Source organism: Apodemus sylvaticus, chromosome 22, assembly GCF_947179515.1.
Source record: "Apodemus sylvaticus chromosome 22, mApoSyl1.1, whole genome shotgun sequence".
Taxonomy (NCBI): Eukaryota; Metazoa; Chordata; class Mammalia; order Rodentia; family Muridae; genus Apodemus; species Apodemus sylvaticus.
Window position 1 is genome coordinate 54,444,544 of NC_067493.1, and position 14,800 is coordinate 54,459,343.

Here is a 14,800-nt window from a genome sequence, read left to right on the forward strand (position 1 = left end):
CAGCACGGGTAACAGCTCACAAAGCCGGGAACACGCTGTACAGCCTGCAGGTAGCTCGGTCGTCTCCGCTTCTGCCAGACAGCCGCTCGGTCTCATTCTTCTTTGCGGTTCGGTTTCTCTGAGCGGTCTTTGCAGCTTGGCTAAGCTTACTCTGACGGGGAGGGGCCTAGTGAATCTTTTCAGCTCCAGGAACTTCCTGAAGCTATCTGAGTTGTTTACCTTCCTGCCTGAGGGGCTTTCCTGTAGCGTGGAAGATTTCAATCTCTGAGAAAACTGTTACATAACACCCACTGGATCATCTCGAGGGCCACCTTCACTTTTCTGAGGTTCAGCTTTATGGAAGGATGAATTGGTGACGTCCCCTCTCCACTGAGAGTACTACTACTCCCTCGAACAGATGCCTGATTCTTCGGTTTAGCATCTGGGTCACTTTTAAGCTGTTTTGAATGACACTGCTCCAAACACTCTCTAGTGTTTTTAACAGACACAGGCTTTCGGTTCCTTCAGCTGTGTCCCTTGGAAATGGAAATTGCTGTGTCCTGTGTCACTGTGTTCCTAACATTTGAGGAACTAGCTGCCGGTTTCCCCCTTGATCTGGATGTCCAGAGCCTCTCTCTGCAGCCCTCTCTGTAGAGTCCGTGTTCCTGCTGGCTGTGCTCTGCCCAAGGGTCTGCAGCTTGGGTTCAAACCCTTCCAGTGATGGCATCTTCCTTACGTGGCCTCTCAGCTCTTTCCCCGCTAGGCTGGCAGGAGGTGTCTTGGGCTGGTGATGAGTCAGAACTTCACTGTGACAACTGTCACGTGAGGTGCAATTACCTTGTTCTGTAACCTGGTCCTAATCCCACAGCTCTCGGGTCTCTGTAGCATAGACACTGGTATACACGAGGCACCCCAAAACACAGGACAAGCCTTCTGCTGCTGTCCAGGGGCCCCCGTAGGAGGAGTGGTCGGTCCCATCCTGGAGCTGTGTAGGATTCCTGACTGACACCTCCCCTGAGGCTGTATGGGACTCCCTGATACTAACGCCTCCAAATGTGTCTTCCCTCCCAGCAAAAGGTGTCCCTGCCTGCCGTCAGCCATCATCAGCCTCTTCTTGTCTTTCAAGGTAGACGCAGGAGGGCCACCAGTCCAGCAGGCGTCCCGAGGTATTCAGTGGCCCCAGCTTGTTAGCTGGGTACCCCAGCACACTGGTCTCCCCGCTTCCCCTTCCACCTGGGGAGATCTTGATGCGACAACGTAACCCTGTCTCCCGTGTGTCCACTTCCCTTGCCTGCGTATACCAAGTGTTTCCCAAGGCCACCATTTTAAGAACTTATTTCATGTATGTGAGTGCTGCTTCTCCATGTGCACCTGCACGGGGGACAAGAGGGCGTCAGATCCCGTTACACATGGCTGTGAGCCACCGTGTGGTCGCTGGGAATTGAACTCAGGACCTCTGGAAGAGCAGCCCATGCTCTTAACGGCTGAGCCGTCTCTCCAGCTTCAAGATCACCACTTGAATGTATGTGTGTGTGAGAGACCATCTGTGTGTCTGTCTGTCGGTCTGTCTGTCTCTATGTGTGTCTTGCTGGGGATGGAACACAAAGACTCCCGCACACCAGGCTAGCCCGCTACCCAGCCTGTCTTGCTCCTCAGAACACAGGTGAGTGGTGTTGAGGACATCCAGACCGTGCGGTCACCGCACCGTGTGTCGCCTCTCTTTTCTGCCTCTCGTGGAGCTTAAACTCTACCCAATGAACAAGAACCTCACAGACCCAGGTTCTGCTAACCCAGGCTCCATCAATCCGGCTCTCACTGTGTAGCCCAGGCTGGCCTCAGCCATCCCAGTGTTGGGATGGCCCTCCTTGTTCAGCCAGCTCTTTGTGTGTGGGACACGGAAGCCAGAGGTCGACGACCTCAGGAACTTCTCAGGGTCATCCATCTAGTTTTACAGCAGGGTCTCTCACTAGCCTGGAGTTCACCAAGTAGGCCAGGCTAGCTCACTAGTGAGCCCCCTGGGATCTGCCTGACTCTGCTTCCTCAGTCCTGAGATCGTGAGTGTGTGAAACCACACCGGGTATTTTTAAAAATCTGGATTCTGATGCCTGAACTCAGGGCCTCAGGTTTCCTGGCAGGCACTTCACCAAGCTGAGCCGTCTCCCAGGCCAGGCCCCTCAACACGAGCTTGGAAAGCTAACCGCCAGGTGTTGCCCTGTAGACTAGACTCAGAGTCCTCTTGATGAAGAACCCGGATCACCCATTGGTGGGGCAGGATTTTTATCGGGGTGTCCATGTAGCGTCGGGGTGTCCGTGTAGCGGTCAATCACCAGACTTCTAACCTCAGCGTCTTTTGCAGTGGGAGCCTCAGTTTCCCAATCTGTGAGATGGGGCCGGGTGAGCAAGGCAACGGCTGAAGGCCGTTCCTCCGACCCGAGGAACAAGTCAGCCTCTTGGGTGGGTGCCTGGGTTCCGCCCCAGCTTCAGGTGTGAAAGGCCTCAGCTTCAGGCTTCCTGTGAGGGAGGTAAGGGGGCAGCGCGCACCCTCCCGACTGCCAGACAGCTGCTCCGCGGGAGACCGCGGCCACCCAAATAGATGTTCTCTCCCTACCCGAGGCGGCAGCCCTCCGGGGAGGCCCACCCTCCTCCCCGGGCCCTGTTTCCCGTCTGTAAGTGGGCCCAGCTCACACCAGGCTCAGCTCAAAGAGGTTTACTTGAGGATGCCACCCACTGCAAACACACAGCTTAATTAGTGAGCTAATTAAGATTTAAGTTGGTCGCCATGCTGGCTTGAAGGCGGTGCTTTTTTGTTTAGGCCCCTTCAGTAGTAGCTCTTCTTCTTCTTCTTCTTCTTCTTCTTCTTCTTCTCTCTCTCTCTCTCTCTCTCTCTCTCTCTCTCTCTCTCTCTCTCGCTCCCCAACCCCCTGCTGGCCCGCTGTTTGTACCGTACAGTGCTGTGGGCAGGCTGAGCAAGCACCCCAAAGCTGTCCCTAGGCTCACCAAGGCAGTCCCCCCAGCATAGGAAAAGGAACCCAGGTCCCATCTGGGTCCCATGGTTGTTTGCCGGGCAGTAGTGGCGCACGCCTGTAGTCCCAGCACTCTGGGAGGCAGAGGCAGGCGGATTTTTGAGTTCGAGGCCAGCCTGGTCTACAGAGTGAGTTCCAGGACAGCCAGGGCTACACAGAGAAACCCTGTCGCATCTGGGAAAGGGGGGTTGGGGGGGGGGAGGAAGAAAGAAAAGGAACCGTGATGTTAGGAGCTCTGTGGAGACCTGGCGCCCCTAGCATCTTCAGGATGATGGCTAGGTGGAGCTTCAGAAGGGAGAGAGACTGAGGTTCAGACACACGGAGAGCCTTGGCTTGGTGGGTCGAGTGTGGGTGGGTGGCGGGGAGTCCTCTCCAGTGCGGGGTGTGCCTCGCGGGCTTTTCTACCAGCCTTGATGGGCGTGGGCTGCCGGGCAAGCGGGCTCCAGGGCTGGGCAGGAGACGGCCTGGACACAGGAACCAGGGATGAATGGAAGAGCGAGGCACCGAGCCAGGCCGGCCGGGGAGGACCCTGCGGTGGGCGGGCGCGGGTGGGCGGGCGCGGGTGGGCGGGACCCCGCGGGGCGGCGCGGCCGAAGCGCGGCGGGAGGAGGACGCGGCGGCATCAGGAAGCGGCGGCGCTGCGCCCGCGTCCCGAGGTGAGTGGGGCCGCTCTGGGGAAGGGGGTCCGCGGGGTCCCGGTGAGAGCCCTCCCGCCGACGGGGTTCGAGGCTCGCCGTCCCGGCCGCGCGCGGGATAGCGGGAGGCGCCGCCACCACGAAGGTCACCTGTGGATTGGGCGCCGGCCCGCGCCTGGCGGGGGTGCAGATCTAGGTCACCTAGACCGGAGTCGCGAAACCGAAGGCCAGGGGCGGCCACCTGCCCCGGACCAGCTCCTTCTAGGGCGCGTGGCAGAGATGGGCGCAGGGGGAGGGAACTGCCAGCCCGCGGCTTCCAGGGCCGCTTCTTGGAGTTTCAGAGAAATGGCTCGCCCGGAGAGGATGCAAAACTTTAACCTTAACTTCACCCTGGAGATTCGAAGTGGCCTCCTAGGATAGGAAGAGATTTCCACACTCCCCACTTGACTGAAAATCCAACTTCAGACTCCTTGGGTCTGTCTTCCATTCCAGAAGGGCCCAGCCCAGCCCAGCCGTTCCCAGTCCCCAGTGTAGATGAAGAAACCCAGGCTTGGGGGGAGGATGGAGCTTAGTGGATTGAAACCTGGGCGCTGAGTGGCTGCTTTCAAAAGCCTCCCCGTGGGCCAAGTTCTCCCCAAACTCTGCAGGCAGCCTGGGTTAGGAAGTGCTGAGGGAGGGGGTGGCTGGGGAGGGGGCGTGAACTTTGAACTTCTGAGCTCATGTCACATGTGACCTTTATTCAGCGAGGTAAGAGACCGTGGCAGAGCTGAGGCCGGCTGCCTTGGCTGTTGGCCGCGTGGGGACAGCTCAGGCCTGGTGCTGCCCAGTGAGGTGCCTGTCAGGCCCGGGTCCTGTCAGTGACCACCAGGTGAGGAGCGCAGTCCCGATGGGCTCTGGGGAGTGCTCTGCCCTCCTCTGCGTGTGACCTTGGCCTGGCCCTCTAGCTGCCTGAACTCCAGTACTTCCTCTTTAATATTGTTATGGGAACACACTCTGGGGCTGTTGGGGGACCCCTGGAGGAGTTTGCTGCAGCAGTTTGAGCTGGCCATTCCGTCTCCACACTGTCCTGACAGAGAACAGTTTTAATGCCCCCCCAACCTGTCTGCTGTAGGGAAGACCAGGGGAGATCCCCCCTCCTTGATTTTTTGGAAGTCTCTGTGAGCAGGAGCTCCCCAAAATTGGCCAACATCCCTCTTGGCTTTGCCCTGGCTCTCTTTGAAGCTGTAAGGATGGTGGCATCAGAGGACATTAGCGTGAGATTCGCTGGAGAGCAGTCTGGGGTGTACGGGGTGGAGGATTCCTCTGAGCCCTGAGAAGGCACCTGGACTTTCAAAGCCTTATGTCTGAGAAGGAAGGGGTCTTCCTCTCCTGGACCTCACCAGCTTCCCTGTCTCCAGCAGGGGCTCTTTGGAAGCTCGCTACCACAGGACGCTGGCTCCTCAGATCGCCCTAGTTACAGTCTGAGAGGTGGCCCTTCCATGACTGTAGCTTCCTAGTAGGTGACATTGTCTCAGGGAAGGAAGGGCTAGTGAGATGCACGCTGATGGTTGATGTTGTCAGATGCAGAAGAGAAGGCCCGAGGGCGGAGGACAGACCCGGAAGGCATCAGGGTGCCTTTGGTCAAGGTGGTGACTGGGCTGCACCTTGGAGAATGGATGCAGAACTGGGGGAGAGGGCGCAGGAGGGACTGGCACTAGCTGAGACAAGTCTTGCCTGTTCCTCGCCAGGGGATGTAGGGTGTGGGGAGCAGAGACACTTCCGTTTGTCCAGAGTCTATGAGCAAGGCCAAGGCCTGAAAGTTGGGGGGTGGATACCACCATTGTTTGTGTGGTATTGCAAGATCCTTCTAGCTGCAGAGTGGACACAATCGCGCAGGGAGATGGCTTGGGAAGCTCAGGGGTTCCCGGGGTGGGGAGACCCCGTAGTATCCAGAAACCAAGGCCTCACTGAGCCTCACCACAGCCCTTGGGCAAATGCTTTCAAGAGGGCATAGTGCTTTTTGTATACCTAGATAAGGAGATCTGTGAGACAGGCCTCCGCCCTGCCTCAGTTTCTCCCCATCTGACTGCTGGGGGAGACAGTCCATTCTTTCCCCAGCAGGACCTGGGAGATGGGTTTCTATCTGACAGGATCTGAGAGAACATTTGTTTCATGCCACAGGGCCTCCAGAATGTTCCACATCACCGATTGAGAGCACCTGTTAAAGATTAATTCTGATCTCCAGAGATTCTTGTGGTCCTGGGCCCCGTAGCTGGTGCAATGAACTCTGGGTACAGACTCAGTCTGCTTAGTCAAGCCTGGGCTGCATGAACTGGGAACCTTTTACGTCCTAGGAGCTAGGGTGAATATGCTCAGTACATCCAGGCAGCAAACTGAGGCCTGCAGGACGAAGTCATTTCACTCAGCTTTGAATGGGACACCTAGGTCTTAAACCCAAATCCATGTCCTTAACCTCGGTGGTGGCCTGTCCCCATTTGGGAGAGGTGACCTGAGACTTGAGGAAGAGGTCCTACAACCATAGGGGAAAACTGGACTGCTTCTGAACCCTTAAACCCGCTGGCAGTTTAGGATAGTTGCCAGGTGTTTCCAAGCCTCAGTTTCCTCATCTGTGAAAGGGGCTCTCTCAGGTTCGCTGTGCCAGCCTAAGCGCACCCCCACCGACAGGCCCTGAAGCTGGGGCTCGTCCCTCACACAGGCTCCTGCAGACTGGCCCAGGGCGTGTTCCCCGGGGTCCTGAGAGCCCTCCGTGCCAAGCAGCGGGCAAAGCTGGGCTTGCATTGTTCAGAGGACGGAGCCTTCCACGGCAGCGCTGCACGGTGGCTGAGAGCCAGGAATCCTTAACCTTTCCCGCTCTCCTGGCTTAACACTTAGAAGCCAGCTGCCCGGGTTCGAGCCCCAGCTCGGACTGGAAATGCTGGAAGTGTTCCTCCAGCCTCAGTTTCCCCATCTGCACATCGGAGCAAGTACTCCCATGTGGGGCATAAGAGCGCTTGCCCTGTGGAGTCACTGTGAATGAACTCCAGTTCAGTCAGCCTCTGTCACCTGGTCACGCGTGACAGCCTTGCTCTCACGGGGGACATTACACCTGAGGATGCCTGCAGAGTCACGGAAAGGGGAAAAGTTGGGGGCGTGGTTCCCGACCTTCCTAAGGCTGCGACCTTTTAATACAGTTCCTCACATTGTGGGGACCCCCAGCCATAAAGTTATTTCACTGCTACTTCATAACTGTAACTTGCAACAGTCGTAATGTAAATATCTGTTATGTCCCCCCCTGTGGTGTTCGAGAGCCACGGGTTGAGCACCACTGGTCGGTGGACCTGCTTCCTCCTGGTGGGTGGGGCTGGAAACCAGCGTCTGTAACTCTTGGTCCCCTGAGTCCCAGAAAAGCCAGCGACTGGCTCAACTTTGTCCTGAAAGCCATCTTTTTTTTCTTTTTTCTTTTCTTTTTTTTTTTTTTCCTTTGGTTTTTCGAGACAGGGTTTCTCTGTATAGCCCTGGCTGTCCTGGAACTCGCCCTGTAGTCCAGGCTGGCCTCGAACTCGAAGATCCACCTGCCTCTGCCTCCCAAGTGCTGGGATTAAAGGCGGGCGCCACCACAGCCCGGCCTGAAAGCCATCTTGAAGTCTGAATTCCTCCCCAGTTCTGCCATCAGCTGCTGTGTGACTCCAGGAAGTGTTTTTACCTCTCTGTTTCCAGGGCTGTCAACCAGGACTTGTGTAGATCAGAGTTCTGCCAGCTTAAGGCTCATGTCACTCTGGTTGCCACGCCTGCCCTGGCCGGGCCTTTGCCTCAGGTCCTGTGCCCTGGGTCCTGTAGGCTGGCGGGGCAGGAAAGCCTGACACTCCCTTTAGCTGTGACGCTCACTTCCGCCTCTCCCTGAGCCCATTTCTCCGTGGCTTCCCCCTTCTGTTCAGGCCCTGAGCCCTGGGGAGTCACCCACCTCGCTGGTCTGGTTCTCTCATTGGTCGGGAGGGCAGGCCTGGCTCACAGGAAATCTTCTCAGGTCTGCCTCAGATGAAGTCAGGCTGTTGGAGCTGTCCCAGGAGGTAGGGTGGGGAGGGGGCGGCCAGGCAACGGAATCATGTTTTCCTTCAAGTAGTGAGTAAGACGGCCTCTCCCACCACACGCACTGTTCTCCCTGCCCCGCACAAAGGGCTCCTCAGTCCCCTGGGCGACTGTTTTTCCTGAGGGTGGAGTGGCCTGGGGTCCACCCGGTTGACGGAACAGATGACTGCCTGCCTGCAGGCGGGTCTCCCTGTGCTTGTACACGCGTGTGTATGCATGTGCATGCGTGTGCAAAGCGAATGGGCCCTCGGGCTCTGGGGGGACCCCAGCACAGGTCCCCCCAGAAACTGACAGTGGGGCTAACTGCTGGTGGGGACCCATCGGCCTGGCTTCCTCCTGTGTTACTTTGACATGGATAGGGTTCAAGAATGCTTGTAACTGGGAAAGGGAGGGAGGGAGGGCAGACATGTCAGCTTGTGAGGGCCATCAGAACCCGACTTAGATACAAGCTCTGACTGAGAGCCAGAGGGTGTAGGTGGGCCTAACTGAGCCTCAGTTTCCTTATCTGCAGAGGGACTCAGGGTATGACCCTGTGGGTTTGCTGGATCTCATAGGTCAGACAGCCCTATATATAGTAGGTGCTCAATAAACTACCTGTTCATGATAGTGGGGCAGAAGTTGGGTAGGTAGTCACTTGGGTGGAGGCTCTCCTTTGGAGACCAGTCAGCCCTGAGGAGAATGACTATGTGTGTCTCTGACTCTGTCATTATGACACCTACGGTGACCAAGGATCCCGCAGCAGGTGCAGAGGCGAGGTTGAAGCTCAGAGGCCCGGAGCAGTCCAGCTCAGAGGCATAGAACAGTCTAGCTGGGGGTCACAGTCACATAGACTCCAAACCTGTCGGCCCCTCCCTCACTACCCATGATGCCAGCTGCCAGGGCATTCCCAGGGGATCATCCTGGACAATCTCAGTCCTTCCTACTTCTGTCCGGCGCACTCTGAGCTCAGCTGCGTGTTTCTGGGTGTTCCCAAGCCCCTGGTGTGACGTGGGAATCTGGACGCTGCCTACCTGATAAGGGAGATGCAGAAGTCCCCATCACCCGACAGTCTGGATAAATATCGGGCCTTCCTTTCTTTCCCCTGAGACTCAGTTTACTCCCCCGGGAAGGAGACATCATTATGAGCTGAGGAGTCAGGACTTAGGTAAGAACCTGTGTAAAGTACTGCTGCAAGGGAGGCATCTAGTCCGGGTACTGCGCACCGGGTTCCCAGCTGAGCCTCCCCGGGGCATGCTGGGAGAGCCCCGGCAGGACTGTTCATTTGTGCCTCTGCGCCCCTTCCTGTGGAGCCCCATTGCGGTGGGATTGCTCAAGCCACCGTAAGGAATTGGGGGGTGAACACTCTGGTCAAAGGAGCCCTGGCTTTGGGGCTGGAAAGTCTGGGTCCCAGTGCCCACCTGGCTGTCACCTCTCCGGCCTCCCCTCCCCTGCTGTAGCACACTGAGGGGAAGTTAAATACGGAGGCACAGCCACCGCCGTTTACTGAGCACTTACACGCCAGACACTACGCAGGACTCAAATGATAACACTTCATCTTTACAACAGCCCCAGAGAGAGGACCTTCTACGTTTGTAGTTCTGGGGGTAAAACCCGGGGGCTTGACACACGCCAATCAAGTGTCCTGTACTACTGGCACACCCCCACCTCTTGGTCTTGAGATAGGATCTTCCTCAGTTTGGCTTCAGACTAAGGATCCGCAGGCCGCGCTCCCAAGTGCTGGGATTGCAGGTGAATGCTACCACATCCCACTGTATAATTTAAAGTAGGAACATGACACACCAAATAATTATAGGACAAAGACAGCAGCAGTCATTCCTAGAAGGTAGAAAGTTTTACCCCCATTTTGTGGATGTGAAAACCAAGGCCCACATAGGAGGTATGGCCGCCGGTGGCAGGAGAGAGGGGGACAAAACAGACTGGGTGATATCTTGAGGCTGTAAAAGCCTTTCCAGGATTCTCTTGGCCTGGGACTGTCCACAGTAGAGTAGCTGGCTTAGAAAGAGACCCGAGGATTTGAGACACGCCTCCACCCCCACCTTTCCAAAGCTGGATGTTGGCTTGGGTGGAACATGGAGAACACAGAACCTTCTGGAGTAGAGAGTTCCTGCCTGTGCCAGGCCCTGTGCTGAGGCTGGGGGATGGCTGGGACTGTCAGGGTCACTTAGCTGTAATCACATGGCACCCACTGGGCTTTTGAAACCGACAGCTCGGTGGGTTTGTAGCAGTGGCAGCTGAATGAACGTCACCAGAGACCCCAGAATGTGTTCTGACCCCACAAGGAAATGGGGTGTCACAGGACGTGACTTTAAGTGTCTGAACAGCTGTGTATTTCCACGAAGCCACTCGGCTTCTAGTCAGGCCGGCCTTCCAGACCTGGGGTCTTCTGCGGATGCCCCCCCACCCAAGTGAGAGTTCCTGGGGCTGTTTGTGTGACCTGGGCCAGCCCCCCCCCCCCCGAGGCTTATGAAAAACCCTAGTGACTGAAATGGCCACGTTGGCTGTGCCTTCCTTGGGGTTAGTGAGTCACCCCAGCCGTGTCCCTCTTGGATGCCGTGAGCATTGAAGGGGACACCCTCCAGGTGGAGGGACCCGGCAGGACACAGGAGCTCTGTCTGCTCTGGACAGACGGCCACTGTGCAGCTACCAGGAAGTGGGCTGGGCTGAGACAGACTAGGTAAACAGCAGCAGGGAGGGTCCTTCGTGGCCTGATGGCCTGCTGCCTCCTGCCGGGGCTTGGGGGCTGTGGGCAGCCACAACCTGGCAGGCGGCAGGTCCCACTCTGCCAAGGGACTGAGGTTCCGTTAGTTGCTCTAAGGTGGCTGCCAGAGTCCACCTCCCAAGAAGCGCTCAGCCTTTCCTGATGGCTCGGTTTCCCAGCTCTTCACGTATGCCCTAGTAATAACAATAATAATAATAACTTGCGGGTGGCACTAAGGGCTCAGATAGCAGCCTGGCCTTATCCTGGCTGTGCTTAAGTCCTCTCACCTAACTCCTGTGACAGTCCCCTGGGGAGGATCCCCGTCAGCCACCTGCTCCAGAGTCTTACAGACAGACCCAGGTCCCTCCTATATGCTTCCTCTCGTCCCTGCCTTCCTTGTCCCCTGGTCACTGTAAAATAGCCCGTCAAAGGCCCAGGCCTGGCTGGGGAAGCGGCTTAGCGGACCGAGTGCTTGCCTCGCTTGGTCCTGTGAAGCCCCGAGTTTAATCCCTAACACTGCCTACACTGGATATGGTGGCCCAAGCTTGTAACTCCAGCACCCGTGGGAAGGGACAGGAGCACAGAAGGTGAAAGCTATCCTTGGACAGGGGTAGCAAGGGCAGGGCCGGTTTGAGATGCTTGAGACCCAGTCCCAGAAGCCAGCTCCTGCGCCTGCGCGTTGCCCCGCTTCCGGAAGCTGGGAAGCGCTGATACAGTCGCTCTCTTCTTGGCTTTAGCTTCCTCTAGAAAGGAAGCAGGGCCACACGGTTGCTACCGTGTCTAGTGGCCGCTAACTCCCCTCCCATCCATCCACCCTTCCCCAGGACTCAACCAGAGAGCTGGCATTCATGGTCACTGTGTTTGTTTGTTTGTTTGTTTGCTTTTCGAGACAGGGTTTCTCTGTGTAGCCCTGGCTGTCCCGGAACTCACTCTGTAGACCAGGCTGGCCTCGAACTCAGAAATCCGCCTGCCTCTGCCTCCCAAGTGCTGGGATTAAAGGCGTGCGCCACCACCGTCCTGCCATGGTCACGTTTATTTGAGGCTCCCACAGGAGTCAGGGTTCCCCACTGGTCAGCCGAGGAATCCCAGGATGATGGTGAAACACACAAAGTCTGTCTGAGGGCCCAGGGCCTGTCTCCCGCCGTACAGCCCTCACCGCCCCCCTCACCCCGTTCCTTGCCCTTATTCACCGGTGGTCCAGGCCACGGTGGTCTTCAGTGTGCCCTGCACTCTCCACATTCCGCCACTTATTCCATTCCAGGTAGGGAGTTCTGGTCCTCCACCCTGCTCTCCAGCCCCCTCCTCCAGGGCTGGTGCTCCCCTGCCCAGCACTTGCAGGAACCAAAGGGGTCCCCGGTGCTCCCACATGGTGCTCAGGCCTGGCGGAATGGTGACTTGGAATGAATGCCTTCCCCAGGGGCGTGGGCTCTGGAAAGGGAAGAGGATCAGCAGATGGTGTCTGCTGATGTGAAATGTGTCACCCGTGTCACACAGTGAATGTCACGTGCTCACTGTGACATTACCTGCCGCACTCACTGTTACATGCAGAGTTAGTTTAGACCAGGATAAAACATTTCAAAGTACTGTCCCTTTTTTTTTCTTATTTTTAAAGTTCATTTATTTTAATATTTATGGGTATTACACCTGCACGTATGTCTGTGCGCCACACGGGTGCCTGGTGCTCACGGAGGCCCGAAGAGGGCGTCAGATCCTCGGGAATCCCAGACAATTGTGAGCTGCCCCGTGGATGCTGGGGCGTCATCAAGCTGGATCCCCTGGGAGAGCAGCCTCTCCAGCCCGCTTTGAGACGGGGTCTCACTTAAGTAGTTCTGGTAGAATCGGAACTCGCTGCATAGACCAGAGTGGCGTCAAACTCCCAAAGATGCAGTCCTGCCTCTTCCTCCCGAGTAATGGGGTTGAAGCACAGGGTGAGGTAAGGCTGGACCCTGGAGGCCACCAGCCTGTGCACCCACACTACGGCTTCCGGTTCCTCGTTCCTTCTTGTCTACCCCAGGGGCAGTGCATACATGTGGCAGCTAAATAATTGCCCATTTAGAATGTGTTGATCCCGAAGGAAAGACTTGGAGAAAGCCAGCCCCCTGCCGCCCTCCCAGGAGCAGAGATGTCTTGCTTGTCCAAACCTGCCCCTGGGTTTAAGTAGCTTTCCTTGCTCACGTAATGAGGTCGGCATCTGATAGACTTGTGCCAGGGTTTCCACGAGGCCTGGCAAAGCCCCGAGAGTGAAGAGGATGCCCCACCCCCCCTTGTGCGGGGTGGGGGGGAATCGGACAATGGTGAGGGAGCCCTCTGGCCGCACTGCATCCTGGGTATCCTCTGCAGCCTGCTGTTTACTGAGCCTTCCTTAGTGGCGCCTGCTTACCTGGTAACTTCTGCCCTCCCCTGGAGCAGGCCCAGAACCAAGGCTCCCTCCCAGAGGCTGACGAACTTGGCAGTTATTAAGAGGGCCCGGAATCTGATCCCCAGGATGTATGATGGCGGCGGCGCCCTCTTGCCACGCCCCACTGGCTAAGGGGTCATGGCTGCAGTGTGTGATCCTGGGCCGTGTTCCTGTAGTCTGGGTCTCTGTGGGCAGAGAGGAAGGCAGGGAGACCTTGCCCGAGACACGGCTCCCACTGGCACCCCACAAAGCTTCCTGGGCCACTCCTGAGCTCCCGGGGGCTATACTGCCTTCAACACCACGGGCTAGCTCTGCTGGCCGTCTAGTTTGTCGTCTCCCAGGGAGGGCTTGCCACTGAATTTACCAGTACTGAGTTTACCTGGTCAGACACAGCCTTGCACACAGAAGGTGTTCAGGAGAGTTTTGCAGAGTATCAGAGCAGACAGGCCCCGAGATTTGTAACATCCTTGAATCCATTCTGTTGAAACTGCTGCCTCTGTGGATGCCGGTTTGCCACACAGATTTGTGGGGGACGGGTTTCACTATGTAGCCCAGGCTAGCCCTGAGCGTGAGCTCTTCTCGCCTTGTGCTCCTTAGTTCTGGGACTGTGGGCGTGTAGCCCACACCTGGCTTCCGTGGATAGGTTTCGTTTCCTTTACAATTTCCCCAGACCGGTGTCCTTAAATTCACCACGTAGCCGAGGATGACCTTGACCCCTGAACTCCCTGCCTTCTCTCCTAAATACTGGGATTATAGGCAAGTATCAACATCATGTCTGACTGAGACATAGTTTTTCTTTTTCATCTTGTCTGTTTGTTTTTCTAACACGGTAAGGACTCTTGAGACTAAAATATTTGGCAACTGTGGCCTTAAATGAACTCTCCCGTGAGGATGTTGTGTGAGGATGCTGTCTGTCCTGTCCCAGACCCTTGGGGCATCACTAACCACGCTGGCAAGAGGGGACGAAGGACCCATGGTTGCTCCGAGCACGGCCCGTGTGTGAACATGGAGAAGGAAAGGGGTCCCAGTTGAGGAGACACCGCCCCACCCCCGCCTCTCTCCCCGCTGGCTGGCACAGGCTCGGAATGTGTAATAACAGCCTTCAGGGCAAATTAGAACAGGGAGTGAACTCTTCCTGGCCGCAGAGAAGGAGCCGGGCACGAGGGGAAGGAAGGCTGAATGTGTGCGCGTGCGCGCGTCCAGTGGGAGAAAGATCTTCTCAGGGACACTTTTCAAGGACATATGCTCCCTGGGTGGTCTCATTTTCCGCGGCTGTGAAATGGGAACAGTTTTGCTCCTTATGGTCGGTCTGTCTGTCGGGAGGATCTGAGTGGGGCTGAGGCTGGAGGGGCGTGGCCGACTTTCCCAGGGTCATACCACCCTGCGGGGAGGGAGTGAGGACCACGGTCTGAGACCTTGTCACACTGTGATATAGGGATTAGATACAAGAAGCAGCATTGTCAGTGGGGCTGTGCCCTGGAGACATGAGACCAACTTTTCGTCACCACAGCCCTGCGCTGGAGGGTTCTGTGGGCGCCTCCTTTCCACAGGTAGGGAAGGCGAGGCCGGAGATTAAAGGCTGCTATGGTGATAAGCTCCTCCTCCCAGGGTGCCCTGCGGCTCTGCTCTCCAGGTCCTGCCCAGTGAGCTCAGGCTGGGGAAGACAGAGCTCCCCAACTCACGCAAGTTGGAGCCTTGACTTTGCCACTGCCTGTGCGGCCTCGGGCAACTTATTTCACGACTCCGAACCTCTCATCCCTAATAGGATAATTGTAGCAGTGCCTGCCTGCAAGGAAGCGTTTCTCAGCCCCGCCCTGTTGGCTTTTCAGGCTGACTTTTTGCATTTTGCCCTGGGTATTGAATGAGGAGAGTGCCTTGGCCCGCTAGATGTCAGTGGCCTGCTCCCTTATACAGTAGGGCTACATGTGTCACCGAACAATAGCTCTGGTCCATTTCAGGAGGATTGGCAGGGACAGAGAGCGAGAGAGACAGACAAACTTAG

General features: G+C 56.8%; 1 protein-coding gene across 1 annotated transcript in view; it reads left to right on the plus strand.

Moving 5' to 3' along the window:
* The first annotated feature begins 3,614 nt into the window (after positions 1 to 3,614).
* Trpv4 (transient receptor potential cation channel subfamily V member 4) overlaps positions 3,615 to 14,800 on the plus strand; it is a 39,563-nt gene continuing 28,377 nt past the window's right edge. The window contains exon 1 of the mRNA XM_052168713.1: positions 3,615 to 3,658. The gene's annotated coding sequence lies outside the window, so the exon portion shown is untranslated. The remainder of the gene's footprint in view (positions 3,659 to 14,800) is intronic.